Source organism: Narcine bancroftii, chromosome 1, assembly GCF_036971445.1.
Source record: "Narcine bancroftii isolate sNarBan1 chromosome 1, sNarBan1.hap1, whole genome shotgun sequence".
NCBI lineage: Eukaryota > Metazoa > Chordata > Chondrichthyes > Torpediniformes > Narcinidae > Narcine > Narcine bancroftii.
In genome coordinates, this window is record NC_091469.1 from 7,326,841 (window position 1) to 7,345,576 (window position 18,736).

The 18,736-nt window shown below is 41.8% G+C and overlaps 1 protein-coding gene across 7 annotated transcripts in view; it reads left to right on the forward strand.

The window, feature by feature from the left end:
* The first annotated feature begins 725 nt into the window (after nucleotides 1-725).
* LOC138755016 (adhesion G protein-coupled receptor L3-like) overlaps nucleotides 726-18,736 on the forward strand; it is a 747,574-nt gene continuing 729,563 nt past the window's right edge. For 3 of the 7 annotated variants that reach the window (XM_069920159.1, XM_069920170.1, XM_069920242.1), the window contains exon 1: nucleotides 736-1,021. The gene's annotated coding sequence lies outside the window, so the exon portion shown is untranslated. Of the gene's footprint in view, nucleotides 1,022-1,387; nucleotides 1,446-18,736 lie in introns of those variants that run through there. The other 4 variants (XM_069920224.1, XM_069920232.1, XM_069920177.1 and 1 more) reach the window with 3 other exon arrangements.

Consider the following 18,736-nt stretch of genomic DNA (forward strand, 5'->3'; position numbering starts at 1 on the left):
TGCTGCTTTCCTTCTTGATGCATCCGAAGAAAATAAAAGTGAATGCGACAGGGTTCACAGCTCCAAGGCAGTAGGGAACGGACCTCTCAGTCGTGCCATCCACGTCTCCTTCTTCACCTGGAAAGCACACACTCACCAGAAGAAACTGGTCTTCCTTTGGTAACATTAATGCAGGCACACAAAGTCAGCAAGGTTCACAGAGCGACACCGCCATGAGAGTTTCTGAGACTGTTTCCAGATACATTTGTATCCAGGCTTCGATGCCCGGGCTCATCCTGCGACGCTGCTTGGAGCCACGATCCAGCGCCAGGGTTTAGTCCTTCCTCGTTCCGTTGAACGCCACATCAGTGCAAGGTTTCAACCGGTTTGCCATTCGGCGGAGCTCTGTTTGCAGGAACGCGTTTTGTTCGCTAGGACGCGGGGAATAAAAAGATTTTTTTTTAGGGGGGGGGGAAGAAAGGAAGAAGAGAAGGTTCCAGGGAGGGCGGAGAAAGCAGCAGTCGCCCTGTTTCACAAGGACATCTCTCTTGCCGTGTGAACGCCGAGCTTTGGAAGGCAGAGGGCGGCCAGAACCAAGGGAGAAAGGACAGCCTCCGAAGCAGCTGGGAGTCGGACTGCGGCGCATGGGTGGTGGTGTGGGAGAGGGGAAGAGGCGAGAGTGACTGAGAGTACTGCTCAGCTCTAGGAGGAGGTGGGGGGGGGGGGGGGGAGACGGGGGGAGGAAGAAGGGAGAGAGAGCTGCTCGCTCCCTCGCTCGAATTCAGGGAGGGCAGAGGAGAGCAGCCGGTGGCTCCGTCCGAATGGCAGCTTGTTGGAAGTACCTTCTGCCGGCGGCACAGTGAGGAGCGGGCTGCCCTCCTCCAGCGTGCGCTGCCCGGGGAGAAGACGGCCAATGGAGTGCGATTGCATCTGAAGGGAGAACGCCAGTCGTTGTTGCACGGGAGGCCGGTCAAACTCCCGGGTTCCAGGTCCCTACCCCAACGGTGCTGACATGCTGCAGGAGAACTCCACTGCGTGTCTGGTAAGAATGAAAGGATCCGTGTGGACACCATCTCTCTGAACCGTGCTTTTTATTACCCGTCCATCCTATGAACTGGATCATGGCGTTGAGCACACAGATCCCTCGTTCCAGATGCTGGCCCTCTCCTCCTCCCCCCCCCCCCCCCCCGGAGGCTGGCCCTCTCTTCCCCCCTCTCCCCTCCGGAGGCTGGCCCTTTCCCCTCCCCCCCCCTCTTTTCCTTCCCCCTCTCCTTCCCCCTCTCCGGAGGTTGGCCCTCTCTTTCCTCCCTCCCTCCCTCCCTCCCTCCCTCCGGAGGCTGGCCCTCCCTAACTTGGCTACTTGGGGAACTCTCCCTTCTTCACACGTCGAATTTGTTGTCTGATTTGCACGGCGTTCTAATGGCAACCGGCCGTGCTTCGTTTACGGATGGAGTCTTCTGTACGAGGTGCAGAGAACACGTTCATTGGCGTTGTGGGGAATACTAATAGCGGGGCAGATGTGGCTCCGCTGTTGTCCGGCGTTCAGAGATGGGCGAGCGATTCCCTGCTTGAACAAGGTTCCCGATGCCCTGCGCGTGTGTGTGTGTGTGTGTGTGTGGGGTGTGTGTGTGTGTGTGTGTGTGTGTGTGTGTGGGGGTGTGTGTGTGTGTGTGGGGTGTGTGTGCGTGTGTGCATGTGTGTGTGTGTGTGGGGGGGGGTGTGTGTGTGTGTGCGTGTGTGTGTGTGTGTGCATGTGTGTGTGTGTGTGTGTGTGCGTGTGTGTGTGTGTGTGTGTGCATGTGTGTGTGTGTGTGTGTGTGTGGGGTGTGTGTGTGTGTGCGTGTGTGTGTGTGTGCGTGTGTGTGTGTGCATGTGTGTGTGTGTGTGTGTGTGTGTGTGTGGGGTGTGTGTGTGTGTGTGTGCGTGTGTGTGTTGTAGCGAAGGTCCGCTGCAGGTTGCAACACCGGGTTAGTTGGCAGAGATTGGGTTGATTTGAGAATGGGGTGAGGGGGAAGCTTCTGCTGTGGTTGAGCACGAAGTGTCATCTCCCGTGCCTCTCTGGCAATGGCAACCGGCTGACATGTGGGTGCTGCCCTCGAAATCCAATTCAATCCTTCCAATCGATTCTCCCTCGCCGTCTCCAACGCATTTCAATCAGACGTGCGTTACCCAGTGTAACCAACGTGAAATAAATGGTCACCCCAAACGATATTACTTCGGAATGAAGCCCACATGCGCACGTTAAAGTGCGTGGGAGACTTCAGTTACATTTCGACATTTGTTCATGCTATTGTTAGTTCTTGACAATGTAATGAGTTTTACTTGAAGTAAGTCGATCCAGTGGAGGCGGTTGAAGTGAAGCCCTAACTTGCTCAGCAGTTTGTGTTTAGTATTGTCTTGGGAAGTCTGCATTAACTGGAGCCCGAGAGAAGGGCGAAGAGCTGGTAGGTTTTTTTGATGTTCTGCTTGGCTGGCTAACCTGAATACTAAAAAGCGTTCCATCGGCAGCTGACCCTGTTGGCAGTTTTTCAATGACTCCCTGTTTTGTGAAGCTATTGCAAGGGTCCAGGAGGAGAAGAAAGGGATCTTGCTGCTTCACTCTGAATAACTCGCACTGAGAGCAGGTTAGGAGTCGGGACGAGATAGTGTTCCCTCTTTGTATGGCCAACTATCCACCATTACTGCTGCAGTATCTGTCAATCCATCGATTGAAACCGGAGGGGGGGGGGGGGGGGGCAAATTCGACACATTTCACTTGATCATTGGAAAGAAATGGCTTGTTTTATTATCGGGCACGATCCAACAATTGAGAGGATTCATGAGGTCGCATCGTTTTAAAGAATTCGCGCACTTGGGTGGAAGTGATTTCTTCTTCGTGGATTGAACCTAATTCGCGACGGCTCTCCAATTCTATTGAACCCTGGTGGGTGAGGAACTGATTTGAAAAGATTCGTTTGTCTGCATTGTCGGACCTACAAAGAGATGTGATTACGATTGAGAATCGGTATCCTATAAACATTTTAACCAATTTACGTTTGGAGAGTTTGTCATTTATGCTGGTTTCAGACCAGCGCAATTAGGAGATGGAAAAATGTTGACAGACACTCTCTAGACAAAGGGTTTGGGATGAGATTTTTGTTTGTTTGAATTCTTGCCCTTTTAGGAATATTTTGTGCATTATTGCTCAAGATGAAGACTAAACGACAAAATGAACCGTCTCTTGTAGCCCTGTCTTGAAATAATCTGCATCTGTTCCAGATGTTTCACTGTTTGCGTGTGTGTATCCTGTAGGGTAAAAGAAATATCGAAGGATGGGAATAATTGGACTGAGATGTGATGTTTGCAAACCCAGCGTGTTGTCCAAATAGATGTGTTGCTTTGGAATATGTTCCTACATTGAATAACTGAGAATGAAATTTGTTCTTAACACGAGTGAACATAGAAAGTCTGTTCGGCCCTTTGAGCCTGCTTTGCCAATCAGGCAACCAAAGGATGTCACAAAACTCGGGGAACTGTGTTCGAATGGAGTCGCAGTACACAACTGAAAACCTGGACGAAGGGTGCACGGGACTCTTTCAGTGATCTTGAGTCAGGTCTTTTTTGTTTTAAAAACAACTACTTTGGATGGCTTGGGGTAATTTGCCATGATGTGGTTAGGCGGCTGGAAGAGGATGTCAATTACCAACGGAAGAGTTAATTTCCCAATTCTTTAGGAAGAGGTTTTTTCCATCTTTCGGGATTTGAAAGGGAGAGGAGTTCACAGCTGGTGTTGCATATTAATGTGCTTGTCCATTTAGCTTTAATCCTTTTCTGTTTTCTGATCTCTAGTTTGTTGAAAGTGGTTTAGTTTCCAATCAAAGCCTGAGTTGTCTTTTATCTTTTTTTTTAGAATTAATTAACTCGATTTCAGGTTTTTTTTATTCGACAAATAAGGAGGTGCAAGTGACTCCGAAGTACTTTATTCCCCCAATGTCGCAATTTTGAAAAGTCCCCTCCTCTTCTCATTGAAATATGGGAAACAGTGGGTGCTTGTTTCAGTCTTTGAACACCAACAGTCGCTTGTTTAATGATATCCTGGAGAGAGTTTGGCCTTGCTGAAAATACCAGTATTTTGACACCTCATTTCTGAGAGGATAATGAATAAGAATCTTTTAATGATGTAAGCTTTGGACTGCAGATTGTAATATTCCCAGTTTGATAATACTTCATCAAGTGGAAAGAATAGCTATTAAATTCATGACGTGTGGCTCAGCATCCACTCATTTTGGACCTAGCTGAAGAGAGATGGGGCTCAAAAAATGGATTGTTAAACTCCATTCATCTTCCAAATTTATTCTGAATACAGACACCGACTCCTGGGTTTGTCACAAGATGACTTCAATAATTTCATTGATAAATTGAATGAAATCATTCACCAAGATGTGATAACTTCTCTGTACTGGTGATTTACAGATTTTTGTTTTTGGACAGCAAGTCAGCTTCGATATCTCGCACAGGAACATTAGATCATCCATTGTGTAGCTAAAAGTGACGCACAATGCTTCATGTTAATCTTTTCAAAAGACTGCCAATAAAAGCTAAATGATTGAAGTCTTGTGCAATGGTATGTTTTACTAGGTAGAAGGAAGAAGGTAAAGATGACCAGTATTTATTTCCCTGCTCTCTTGTATAAGAAAATGCTGTCCTTTTGAAATTTATCCCATTTCTGCATTGGTTTTAGCGTAACTTGGTCTCAGAGCACATAATTGGATTAAATATTCAAGGTGTTGGTGGATTATTGAATCCCAATGTTAGTTTAGAAAGAGTGATTTTTCATCTTTTTGTTTGTCTTCTTGTCGCAGTCCTGGAACTGCCTTGGGGGTGGAAGTAGGGAGTGGTGAAAGAACAACATCTCAGGAATGTGCAAACAAACCTAGATTTGAAGGCTTATCGCTGAGGGATAAAGTTCATATGTGATAGTGGTTAAATTAGTTTATCATCAGGACAGAAGCAGTTGAGTAAACTGAAGTGGTCCAAAGCATGGAAGAGATTTCTGATAAGTAGCATTTGTCTGTTAGGTAGACTGTAGATTTGAGAAGTTGCAAAGTGGAAGCAGGCCGTTTGGCCCAACCTGTCAGCGTGAATGTTTACTGCCTCCTGGAAAAAAACAGGCCGAGATATTTTTACCTGTAGAATTCCATGATGCATTCCTGATCAACAAATAATGGAGCGGTCAATGCCCATATGCAGGAGGTTCTGGTTAACGGTTACAGTCAGCCTTGTCAATAATTACCAACATTAAAGGAGACATTAACCTCCTCCACATGCAAAGTTTATTTTCTGTTAGTGTCCATGAGTGGGGATTCAAAATTGCCCAGAAATATCGTGAGAATTCCAATAGATCAAGTGATTGGAAATATTCCTTGTTATCAGGAATGTGAATGTACATCAGCGGAAGTTCAACATCGCAGCTTGTCCACTTCACTACACATTCCACGCTACCTATATGCTAACTAAATCATCACCAGCATTCTGTGCTTGAAGTGCACAACATCACTGAGGTGCACTTTAGTGTCCTGACGAGTTTTCTGCCAGAGTGGATCTGAAACCTGTGACATCAGGAGCATGTGTGAATGGTTCCATTTGCAAGTTATCTTTTGAGGTTGTACAATTCCCTGACTTGACAACATCTTGGTGTTCTTTCATTGTGATTGGGTGAAAACACTGCAACTTCTGACCTATCTGCTATGTCTGGCTATCTTCACTAGAAATGGAATGATACAGGAACCTGACATCAGGATCAGACTCCTTAGGATTGCTCTCCCACAGACTGGTTGGTGATCTAAGTTCATGTGACTGCCTTTCTCTGTATCCCCAAATACTTGAGTTAACAAAATACAGACCAATCTCGGGCATGAATTGAACAATTAACCATTCACCAATTGCCTTTTACAGAAGAAAATACCAAATTGTTAGCACCATCTTAATGTTGAAATATTTCCCAGTATCATCCCTGAATAAATTAGTTCTCATTTGTTGGACTCTCTAACTGGTGGAAACCATTTCTAATGACTCTGTAATCCACCTTAATATTTTCAACTGGTTAAGTCAACACAAAGTATTCTAAGAACTCAGGGATTACCCCACTATCTTTTGAGATCTGGTGTCATCTGATCACCATTCTGGTTAGTACGTGTTTACCAATCTCCAAAGTCAATAGATCATTGCTGCAAAGAAACTCTCCACAGATATTTTCTCATGCAGGCTTTCTTTTCCAGTATTTATCCATGACATTTATTAACCTCTGTATGGATCCCAAAATTTAGTTTGAATCCTCAGTGTTTCCAAGTTGTTGGAAGTAGTTGTAGACAACACTCACTCTAAAGTTGGAGTCTCAAATGAGTGATCCCATTGAAATCCAGTTGCCACAGCTTACTTCAGTTACTCGAGCATTCTTCATAGCTTGTTGTAATTCAATGCTTTGGTGCTGCCTGCTATCTTTCTGTCAAAGTCGAACTTGGATACACTGCTTTCTGTTCCATCCTCTGAATCATTTATAAATATTGTGCTTAATTACGAACCAACAGGTACTTGTGGGATGCTACTAGTCAAATCCTGCCAATTTAAATACCTGCTCATTAATCTTGCTCTCACTCCTGTCAACTAATTTCTAAGCCAGGTCAATAAATTGCCATCAATTCAATTGGCTTCAATTTTAACTAAGTATCTTTTGAGGGACTTTGAAAGGTGCCTTCTGAAAGTTCATAAGACAAAAATTCTATAGATGTTTAATATGAACTGATTTTTAAAAAAAAACCTAAATGGTACAAATTTGCCTTCCCATCGATACCCAAATTCCATAAATGAGTGTGTTTTTTTAAAAAAAATTGCATGGCTGAAGGAGAACTTTGGAGAAACATTTATGAAAATCCTAGGGTGGCAAAAATGTTGTAAACTCAATATATTGTTTGCCATCACCCTGCCAAACTGACCACGAACTTGGACACTACCTCAGTTGTCAATTCACTTTCCGTCAACAGCTGCACAAACCAACCTTTCGGAGGGTGTTTAAAATTGAGGCATTGGGTAAATTGAGGCAAATTGGGTAAGCATGGATTTTTTTTCCCAAAGGGGAGGAAACCCATGACCACATGAAATAATGCCATACAAGTCTCATGCGATGAGTCCTGGGTGTTTTCAGAACTTTGTTTGTGCATTTGTGAATGCTTTGGTTATGTTTCCATGACTAATCCTTAATGTGCCTACAAAACTGCACAGAATTATTCATCAGGAGAGATGCAGACTTCATGCTTCTGCATTGCCTTTGAGTTTTGATGCTCTGAACTGGTTGAAACGAGGTAGATGGAAAGTCGTGTTTAGGGAGTTTGTAATATGTGCGATAATGTATGATAAAGCAAATCCATTTATTCTATGAAAGCTTTGCAATGAGATAGTGAAATCTGTGGTAAAGTGAAGTAATCCTAGATCAGGGGTTTAAAATGATCTCTGTCCTGGGACCGGCTTGTTAAGAAAGCACCCAGACTGACTTCCATGTATGTGGTGGTTCAGCGAACAGGCTTCCATCTTTTTGAGTTGTTGCTGAGGGTTTCTCTTGAATTATTTCTGAAAATATGAAGCTAGCTGGGTGTCAGAGATGCTGGAATTGGTAGTATTTAGCATGCTGGACTGAATATAAAATGTTTCCAATTAACCCACAGAAAATTACCCATTCATTGTGTACCATTATTTGTGGTGGAAAACTTTATTAGCAACAGAGGGAGCTATTATGACTGATCTTGGGGAATCCTATCATTCTCTCAGCAGTTTTTTGGAAGTCTCACTGTGGAGATTGCTGCTGGAATCATTTGTATAATGCTGGGGTTGTGTTGTGATCTGTTGGCTGGTATTGTAAGTATCATCCTTTTATTATTGTGGTAATTCACTGCTGTCTGATTAGCAGGGCAACAGCAGCTCATTGTTTAATTCTGTGTGAATGAACAAGTTGTTGAAGCATTTCAAACGGTGCAAATGGGCCAGAAGATTTTTTTTGTATATTAAAGCCGGTCAGAGATTTCCCAGTCACCATTATTTTTGAATAGTGGAGTCTTTGAAATCAGCGTGCAGTTTGAATGGGATTTGAGATTAAAAAAAAAACTTTTTAGAATTTAGCTGGAAGGTTATTATCTCCAGATTGGCACTGGCTCAACAATATAATCAATACATAATTAGACTCAATATCTTGCTGTTATCTGGATCTTTTAAAGGGGAATGTTGCATCCCAAGGCTGGTTGTAACTCAGAATGGCAGCAAGACACTTAATCCACCTTGTTCTCAAAATTTAATGCCCTGTATTTAGTTTCGGTCTTCAGCCGTAATCCAGAAGTTGCAAGCCATTTTAAACTTGTATGAGATTGCTGTCCAATTGAAGTTGCTGGATCTAAATGATGAAATGGGGTGGTCAGAAGATGAATGAACAATGCATCAGTACATCCAGCAGTGAAGGATATGAAATGGAAGATGGAGATTGGGAACAGCATCCACATATGCTCAGTAGTGTTCATTTTTTAAAAAAAAAAAATCACATGGAGGCCAGGTCAATTAGGATACCAATTCCCATTGCAGGGATGCAATCAATGGGATGAATAACTTCCTCTAGCTCCTAGGTGTAGCTAGGTATATTGACTGAATGGTTGAAGCTGAGAAAAATACTTTATTTCAGGATGGACCTGTGAACCTAAATCAATGGGGAAAAAAATGTCAATGTGCTCTGCTTATTGGAGTTGATCAGCTCTCTGAAATAAAGTAATCTAAAAGTTGGTAATTATAATAACTTTTAAAAACAGAATTGACATAGAACATTACAGCACAGTATAGTCCCTTTTGCCCACAATGTTCAAGCCAACCTCTGAAAACCTCCTCCACCTTCTCTATTTCACGCACTTAACCATTTATTTTTCTTATAGAACATTAAAAATGTTCAATTAATTTTGTTGCTGCTTGCAGAGGGCTAATTGACACGATTTATTTATTTGAAATTGATGCTCTGGGCATTAAGGGCTTATAACTTTTCACAGATTTCAATGTTGTGTTTTTAATTGGGGCAGGATACCATATGGAATTAGATTAAAAGATCACCAAAGCTTCCTTCCCAAACTTGAATTTGATACTCACTGTAACGAACACCTTCATGGGAAATCAGTTACATTCTTTCTGTGTTGTTATGCGGAATTTGGCTGTTGTGAAAGATGAGAATATCTCTTTGAACTTGAATGTGACGTATTTTACCAGTTCATTTTACAAAATTGTACACGTTCAATGCCGATTAACTGAGCTTTGATTTTGCTTTAAATATATTTCTTTTTGGAGATTGTTCCATTTCTGAACTTCCTTGCCTGCTACCTCCCATGACCTCTTGCCTGTGGGCCCGTGCTCCTTCCCCACCCCTCCACCTGCCATTTTATTCAGGCATCTGTGTGCTTTTTGCACAAACTTTGACGAAGAGTTCAGACCTGAAAAATCAGTTATGTGATCTGCTGAGTTACTCAGGCGTTGTGTTTTTACTGCAATCACCGCTTCTGCAGACTTTTGTGTTTCACTCCATTACGAAGGATTTAAATTTTAAAATGCATTTACAACATGATAGAAGTCGAGTTCGACCATTGAAATGCACGCCGCCCAATTGACCTACCATCCCTGTACATCTTTGGAGGAAGCTAGAACACCTGGGGAGAAGGTACAAACTCCTTAGAGGCAGTGATGTATTTGAGCCCAGGTTTTATAGTATTGTGCATATGATGTTTGTTTCTAACCAGACTAGTGTCTGGTTTTCCGAACAATCCTTGAAGAGACTCAAAATCCTGTAATGTCATTACTAACACTTTAGAATATCGTGTGGAGTTTGTTGAAGCTGTAAGATGGTGTAGCTTGTGTTTTTGGTATCTTTACTGAGGGCCTTACTACCCAATAAGCAAACAAAAAAAATCCTGGATGCTGGACAACTATTGAGAAAATGGTGTAAATTCTCTGCATATGAAATGCATGTGCAGCGTGGCCTCGGTAAACAAGCTGGGAGGCTGTGATTTGAGTTTCAGGATCACTGGATGTTACGACTGATGTGTAAAACATTGCGACTCAGCCACGCAGAGGGGCACTGCCTTGGTGTTTCATCAGATAGCTTATTGCAACGAGAGCACCGATAACGTCCTGCCGTTGGCTCCATCAGCCTAGCACTTGAGCAGGATGGAGTAGGCCAAGGTTTAGCTCCTATATATTTGCAAGAGCTTGTGTAATAAATAACCTCTGCTGTTCCTGGCTCTTTGTCCTGATATCGAGGCACATTGCAGAGCAAAGTGGATGCAAGAAAATGAAAGGACAGACAAGGTAATTTCGATGCAGAATTAACACCTCTTGTTCTTTTTCATCTTTGAGTGTATCACCAACATTCAATCATCCTATCAATATTTTAAAGAACATTATTCACTCTGTATAGAAATCTGACTTTTTAATTAAAACAGCACTCTGCCTTGGGGGTTGGATTAGGTCGGCATCATCCTGCCGGGCAGCATATAGTCAATCAAATGTGATGGGAGGAACAGGAGCCAATCAGACTGTTGAGTTGTTGGTGTGTTTCGAGGGATTGATCCTGCAGCACTTCAGTGGGATTGAATTCCCTGATCATTTTCATTCACTGCCCCGGAATATGCAGTATCCCATTATGCCATATTATTAATTATCATCTGAAAACCTGTTTTGGTGAAACTGAAGTAGAAATACTGTGAAGATTTATTTAACTGGCACAATAAATGCTCACTTCATTTGAAGATCACTGAGATGAATCCAGGCAAAAGGTGAGTCACAGAACTAATGTAACCCCACACACTGTCTCGCTCCATTGCTAAAGCAGCAGCAAACAACCCCAGTTGTTTTGTGAATGTAGCTTCAGTTGATATTAACCAAGCAGCATTGAATGTTCAACCAAATTAGCAATTTGCTTCGTAATAGAATTTCAAATATTGGTCAAATTTAAAATACTGTCTGTTTTGTACCTGATTGTTGTGTTGTCCTGCTGCCATTTGTGCCATCGGAACAAACTGAAATTAGGACTGGTGATGAAAGCCTATTAGTAGCAAGTAACATGTATGACCCTTTGCCTGCTGTTGCTGTGATCCGGTGTTAAATTTTCATGATTTATTTGTTTTAGTCATGGTGTGTCTTTATGGCGGACCATAATGTAGGAGGTATGAAAGGATTGCAGACTTTATTCTGGAGCAGATTGATTTTAGGGTTCCACTGTCATTTGAAATGTTTCCCCCTTATTCGTATTTTTGTGCCTCACTGAAATATTGTCCCCTCGCGCTGGTTTTTGAGCTGGAATTTTCAGCCCCTCAGGGCACTGTAAATACCTGTCTCTGGAAGCCGTGTTGGTTCCTGTCAATTCCCTGAGCATCTCAATTCTTAAATTAGATTCTACAGAAAGAATCAATAGAATAAATCACAGAGTTGGCTTCTTTTTGTGGATCTGCAGCAGGAGACAAAAGGTATATTTACCTGGAAGTAAGAAAATAGTATTTTGTAATTGTAAGTTGTATATGCACATTACTGATTACAGCATACGTCCTGCACCCATGTTTGCTGAGGTGCAGGTCCGTGAATCTCGTGCTCTACGGCAGTGAGAGTCGGGGCTTGTTCGAAGAGTCGCACGTGTTTGAATGGGACTCTTTATTTGAGATCACTGGAATGATTTTGTTAAACTGCTGCTTTTTTTTCCCCCCGAAGAAAATGGTTTTAAGCACATTGCAAATGAAAGAATGCCAGTTCTGGAAAAGACAAGAGAACAAAAATAAAAATAATGTGCTTCAAGAACTAAGTTTAGTAAAGCACAGGATTTAGGGAAAGGAGAAACTACTGGCTCCTTCATAATGCTTGGATTAAATTCAAAGGTGGAGTCCTGGCAATTGTTTTCTAAATAATAGTAAGCGATGTACAGATGGGGTGGGCTTCTGCTGGACTGGAAAAGAACCCAGTGCAGAGAGATCAAAGCCTCTAGTTACTTGCTATCTGCCTGAGGTTTAAAGACCAGACCAGTGACCAGCAAGCTGCCCATTTGATTTGTAATTTCCAATCTCAGTACAGCAGCTGGCAATTCAAATGTAAGTAATAAAAGAAGCGTCAGTGGTGGTAACAATGAAACTGTCAGGTTGTCATTTAAAACCTCATCTAGTTCTCTTCTATCCTTTGCTACATGGGTCTCTGGCTTGGTCTGACGATTTCAGACCCAACAATGTGGTTAGCTCATCTACCCTCGAAATGGCCCAGCATGTTTATGGAGCAAGTGAGGATGGACATGCTCCTGGAGGTAGTGAAATCTTGAATACTTTGCCCTTGTGTTTATAGATCAGATGACATTGGAAGAGGAGATGAACTATATTACAATATTACAGTGCCAATTATCCAAGTTTGAATCCAGCACTGTAGGAGTTTGTACGTTCACCCCGTGTTTGTGTAGGTTTCCTCCGGGTGCTTTGGTTTCCTCTCACCCTCTCAAAATGTATGGGGTATGTAGGTTAATTCCTGAATTTGGGTGGCCGCAAGGACCTATTATGCTGTATTTCTTAAATATAAATTATAATGGCACGTAAAATAAGACGAGAAATGTTCAATAAACATGATATTCGAAGGATAAAGCCCTTTGGATAGAAACCAGACACTGGTTAGCACAACTTTATTACAGTGCCGGTTTCCAGGGTTCAAATCCACTGCTGGCCATAAGGAGTTTGTACGTTCTCCCCGTGACCTGCGTGGATTTTCCCTGAGCGCTCCAGTTTTCCCCCCCCCCCCATTCTCCAAATGTATGGAGTTCGTTGGTTAATTGGTCACATGGGTGTATTTGGGCAGGGCAAGCTTGTAGTCCAGAAGGGCCTGGTACCACACTGTACCTCGAAATTAAATAAAAAGTAAATGATAAAGGAATCTAAAGAGGAAGGAGCAAAGGAACCATTATGCAATTGGTAATTAATTGAAGAAATATTGAGTAGAAGATGATAAGCTATCACCACACTCTGTATGTTGGTGATGGGAAGAGTGATACATTCCCCATCAAACAAGGAAGTATGAATGCATAAGGTGAGAAAAATGCAAAAAGTAAAATAAAAAGTTGAAAAAAAACCAGCAAGAAATCATTAATGATTCAGTCAGACCAACCAACTTGTTTTCTCTCTTTCCCAGTTCTAATGAAAGATCCTTGACCTGAAACTGTGTCTGCTTTGTTTCTCTTTCCACATTGCTGTTGACCTGCAAGGTGTTTGAAGCATTTTCTGTTTTTATTTCAGACTTTCAGCCTCTAGTTTCTGTTTTCATATAATGACAAATAGCAGATCTTTCTGTATTGCACAGTCAGTCTGTGTGCATTTGTTAACTGTTTAAAGTTCTTTTTGTTTGTGTTGCATATTCTTTCCTTAAAAATGCACTTGTACAAGGAGAAGAGTTGTGCTTTGTTAGTTCTATATTCAAATCAAAATGGTTCCTCACAGTGGCATGTTTGCCTATACCCACAACACTCTTTCCCGCTCCACAAAAAAAATACATGTCCCGCCTCACAGCATATAAGCAATAAGTATACTAAATTACAAAAAGACTAAAGAATGCAAATATAACTAATTGTGTTAATTACTATCCCATGCAACAATGTAAATGTATTAATGTGAAACATGGCAAGTCATTGTACCTAGTCCCTCAGTTGTATTGGAGGCACGTATTTCCCTTTTGGATCTACTTGGGGATGAAGAATCCAGTTCTGCTGCCATTCATTTCATTGTGGAGTGTGGCGTGTTTCTATACGACAACAGAAAATCTGCAATTTTGTGATTCCATGAGTTTTTTTTCATTGACTTCTTCATCTTCATGGCCTTTTTAAATGTTTGCACAAAGCGTTTAGCTATTCCATTGGTACTTGGGTGGTAGAGTGTCGACCGAGAAATATCGTACATTGTTATTACATAGAAATAGTTTAAAAGCATCTGATACAAATTGAGGTCCATTATTAGAGACTAGTTCTATAGGTAATCCATATCCTGCGAACATACTCAGTAGTCTCTCAATTGTCGATTCTGTCATTGTCTTTTGCATATGTGATACCCCTAGCCATTTGGAGTCTGCTTCGACCACAGTAAGAAATTTTTCACCCATAAATGGACCTGCAAAATCAATCTGAATCATTTGATGGCCACCAGACATGCATGAGTGCCAGGGCTTTCATTCGGACCATCCCTGGATGATTGGGTAGAGCTCGGATAACTTGGCTCCTTGCCATTTCTTCAGAATGATTGTCCTTGTCCCCCACAATAAACAACCCTCTTCAATCGATATCTCATTGTGTCGTGTATAATAAGCCTTTAGTTCAAGAGAAATAGTGTCGACCTCGGGCCACCCACTTGAGATGAAGTGTAGAAACTTTGACAGTGTAGTTTCTTTCTACCTCTTTGCTGAATAGTCTTTGCTTTAATCGGTAATTGACAAAATTGTTCCTGATTAATAGCTGTTCAGATAGTTTCTCTCTGTTCAGTCTCTGGAAGAGGCAAGAGTGACAAAACATCAGCATGACCATTTTGGTTTGCTGGACTATGTTTTAAGTCGTAATTGTATGCCACGAGCTCCTTTGCCCACCTTTGAATCCTGGTTGCAGGGCCAAAAATTAAGTTCAGTGGTTGGTTGTCTGTCACTTAGGTGAACCTCCTACCATATAGGTATTGGTGAAATTGCTTGAGACCAAAAATTATGGCAAGTCCTCCTTTTTCCAGTTGTGCATAATTACGTTCACAAGCCACAAATGATTTGGACTGGACTCTGTGGTGTGGAGCCTGCAGAAGTGCTGGAGGTGACTCTGGGGGGAAGAGCCGGAAGCGTAAGCAACAGGTTGTTCTCCCTTTTCTGTGACCTGCAACCATACAGCACCCAAACCTGCTGGCAAAGCATCAACAGCTAGGGTTACTTCCTTATCTGGGTTGTAGTGGATGAGAAAATTATCGCTTGAGGTCAGCAATTCCTTCAAATGATTGAACGCTTCATTCGTCTCTGCATTCCAGCACCATTTCTGGTCTTTTTTTTTAAACAATTGGTTAAGCAGGTTGCACATCGTTGATGTGTTGGGGATGAGCTTTCAATAATGGTGAACTAAACCCAAGAATGATTGTCATTCAGTTGGATTTGATGGGATAAGGTGCTCCACCAGTTCAGCCTGTTCAAAGCCCTTGTGGTCCATACAAGAGGAGATGATTGGCTGTATAAAATTTCACCTGAGATAGGGAAACAGAAAAGGAACTCTGTGGTGATCTGAAAGAAAGAGGTTATCATCTGTAAAACCCTGATGGGGCAAGTTTCTTTGGCAAGACACTGAAGTGCCTGGTGCCCTGCTAATGGCTTCAGGGCCAACCATATCCATTCTGACTCCTTCACTGTTAATTGTAAATCCCAAATATGTTACTGAGGGTACACATTTGTCTTGGCGCAGATGGACTTTTAGTCTGTGGCTGTCGGGCTGGAATATTTTCCAGGCTGTTTAAATGCTCTGTGTCATCACGACCTGTAATAATGATGTCATCGAGGTAACCTCTAACATTTATTCTGTGCAATAATTTGTCCATAACCCCGCTGGAAACTTCACTGGTGCTGACTATATTCCGTACGGCGTTCTAGGGTAAGGGAACGATCCCAGGGTGAGTATTGATTGCCACATACTTTTTTGATCCGATTCGACTTGCTGGTTCACTTGTGGTAAATCCAATTTTGTGAACATTTCTTTCCCCCATTTAGAGCTTGAAATAATTTCTCCGCTCTGGGAATGGGACGTTTGGGTACTTGCACAGCTTGATTAATGGTAACTTTCTAATCACCACAAATTCAAATTTCATGGTTAAGTTTTCTGATTAGCATGATAGAGCTTCCCAATGGCTGGGCTGAAATTTTTCAATTATTCCTTCATTTTCCAATCTGTTGAGTTCTGACTCAATCTTTTTTTTAAATTGCAAAAGGCACCATCCTTGGTTTGTAGAACTTGGTTTCGGCATCAGGTTTCAATTGCAATTTGGCTTGGACTCCTTGGATTTTTCCCAACCCCTTTCCAAAAACTGTTTGATACTTGTAAAGCATTTGCGTCAGCTTCGATTTTGGCTCATCCTCAGCATATACATTCTTCACTGCCCCAATTTCCTTCCAATCCACAACCACTCTCTTCCAAACAACGCAGGTCCTTTTGTTTCAATGATGTAGAGGGGCAATCCTTTCTGTGTCTGTCCTTTATATTCAATGTCTACTTTACATTTCCTTAACACTTTGACTTTCTCCCCTGTGACCATATTCAACACCATGTCAGACTTTCATTTTAAGATTGGGTCATAGTTTTACTTTAAGATCTTTCACAGTTGTCCCTGTGTCCAACTCCATCCAATCAGGTTCATTGTTAATTTTAACGTGAACCAAAATTTCTGATCCATTACATTATGAATATGCAATGCTTCCATTGCCGGGTCCTCCTCGGAGCCACTGCTGGGATTTTCATCATTCTCCATGACAGTTTTCCTTTTGGATGACTGTTAATGTATTTCAGTTTCTGACTTTTCTTCCTTAGGCAATCCTCATTTTTTCTACTTTCCCTTTCCCTTGGCCATTTGGACTTGATGTGTCCCATCTTGTCACATAGATGACACTTGGCATTTTTGAAATAACAGTTATTAAGACAGTAGTTACTCCTCCCACAGTGGAAACATTTTCGACGGTTTATTTTTCCCACCACGTGCTCTCCCTGTGTATAATATCCATGTTTTGATTGGTCATTTCAAAACTCACTGTTGTATCATACCCAGACTTAACATATAACCACATAACCATTTACGGAGCGGAAACAGGCCGTGTTGGCCTTTCGGGTCCGCACCGGTTCACTGATTTTGTGCGCCCTCTTCAGCCATTGGTCCCGGTGGATCTTCATTCAATAATGATGGACGAATTCAATGCTGATGGAATCAGTTTGGGGACAATTTGCCAAAATTCTCTGGACAGGTCCCAGTAGATTGGAAGATCCTTCAGGTGAATGTCTAAATCTTTTCTGTTCAGCAATCATTGTTGGGCATTGGGTGATGATAAACTTATCTCTTAAAGCCTCGTCCAAGAAATCTTCAAAATAACATGTTTCTGACAGTCTCTGCAATTCAGTCCAATTCTGGCTCATGGTTTCGTCTGGCTTTTGCTTTCTGGTATAAAATTTATATCTTTCTGTGATCTCTACCAGTTTTGGAGATGGATGCTCTCCAACCAGGGCACACAATTCTTCATAAGACTTAGTACTTGATATTTCTGGTGCTAAGAGAGATTTCATCAGGTTGTATGTCCTGCTCCTCACCTCACTTAGAAAGGCACCTGTATCCTTCTGTAGGCACCTGTATCCCTTATATTATGGGCAACACAGAACATATCAAACCTTTCCACAATATCATACCAGTTTTCCAATTCTTTGTATTCTCCAAAACGTCCTTCTGCCATTTTAACTCTTTTTTGTTCCACTGTGAATGAGCACCTGTGGCTCCAGTTTTCATTTTTCCACATTCAAATCTTTCTTTCAACATTTGGAGAGTGGAATAGTTTTTGTTTTTATCCATGTCACCAATTAGCTGTGTATTCTTAAAAGCTACACTGGCACAAGAAGGTCTTTATTCAAATCAAATTGGTTCTTCCCAGCCCCACAATATAATACTGTTATGTGACGTCATGCACCTGCGTATACCCACAACAACAAGCATACGCTGTGGACAGCCTTTTTTGCACTACTAATAAATGGTGATTCTGCCATGCCTCTTGAAAAAAGAATCTCATATGTGATGTCATGTATGTACTCTGACAATAAATTTGGAAATCTGAAACCTTGTTCAACCAACCTATTTAGTTAGCAGTGGTAATAGACATAATGGACAAGATAATGGAGTAGATGTAGTTTACCTGAATTTCCAAAAAGGTTTAGGTGAGTTGTCATAAAATATATTTGGGAGTAGGATCATAAAAGTCAGGGAGCATATGCATCATTTGTCTGCATGTATGTTGTTTGTCTGCATGCACTGTTCTGCACTGTGAAATGGAGAATACTGTTCTGTCCAGTTGTACTGGTACAATCAAATGACAAATAAACTTGAACTTGGATTAACAGGTTGCTAGAAAGTGGAGATGTGTGTGGGAAACCTATTTTAGAATAACAAATTTAATTCCTCATGTTGCAGATGGGAGAATTTTATTGTGTGTGGCTTTTGTCAGCATTGAGAAAAAAATAACTGCAATTGCTGTCAGATAAGTAATGTGCAGAAGGGGAGGCTGGTGGATGGATTTCAACGTGATCCCAGGTGTTGCGATTTTTGTTAAAGAACAGGTGACCATAAGTGGATTAGAGAAGCAAAGAGGGACAAATATGTAAATTGTGAGAGGTGTTGACATGTATTTGTCAGACCCTTTATTTTGGTTAAGAAAAGCAAGTCAAGCTCTTGCTTCCAGAAGGATAATGTTGAGGGCAAAATAAGTTGAGCTAATCTTGTGTTAGAGCACACATGAGTATTTTATGTAGAATACAGATACCCAGGAGGAGCTCAACTAAGGGATTGTACCCATAGTAGTCATTTCGAAAGAGAAACTTGTTGGGTGATCTGACACCTAATTATGAACGGTTTGGATAGTGGATGCTAGCAGATGTTGAACAAAGCCAGGCTGGGCGATGCTAATACAAGGTTGTCACCAAGAAAATTCATGG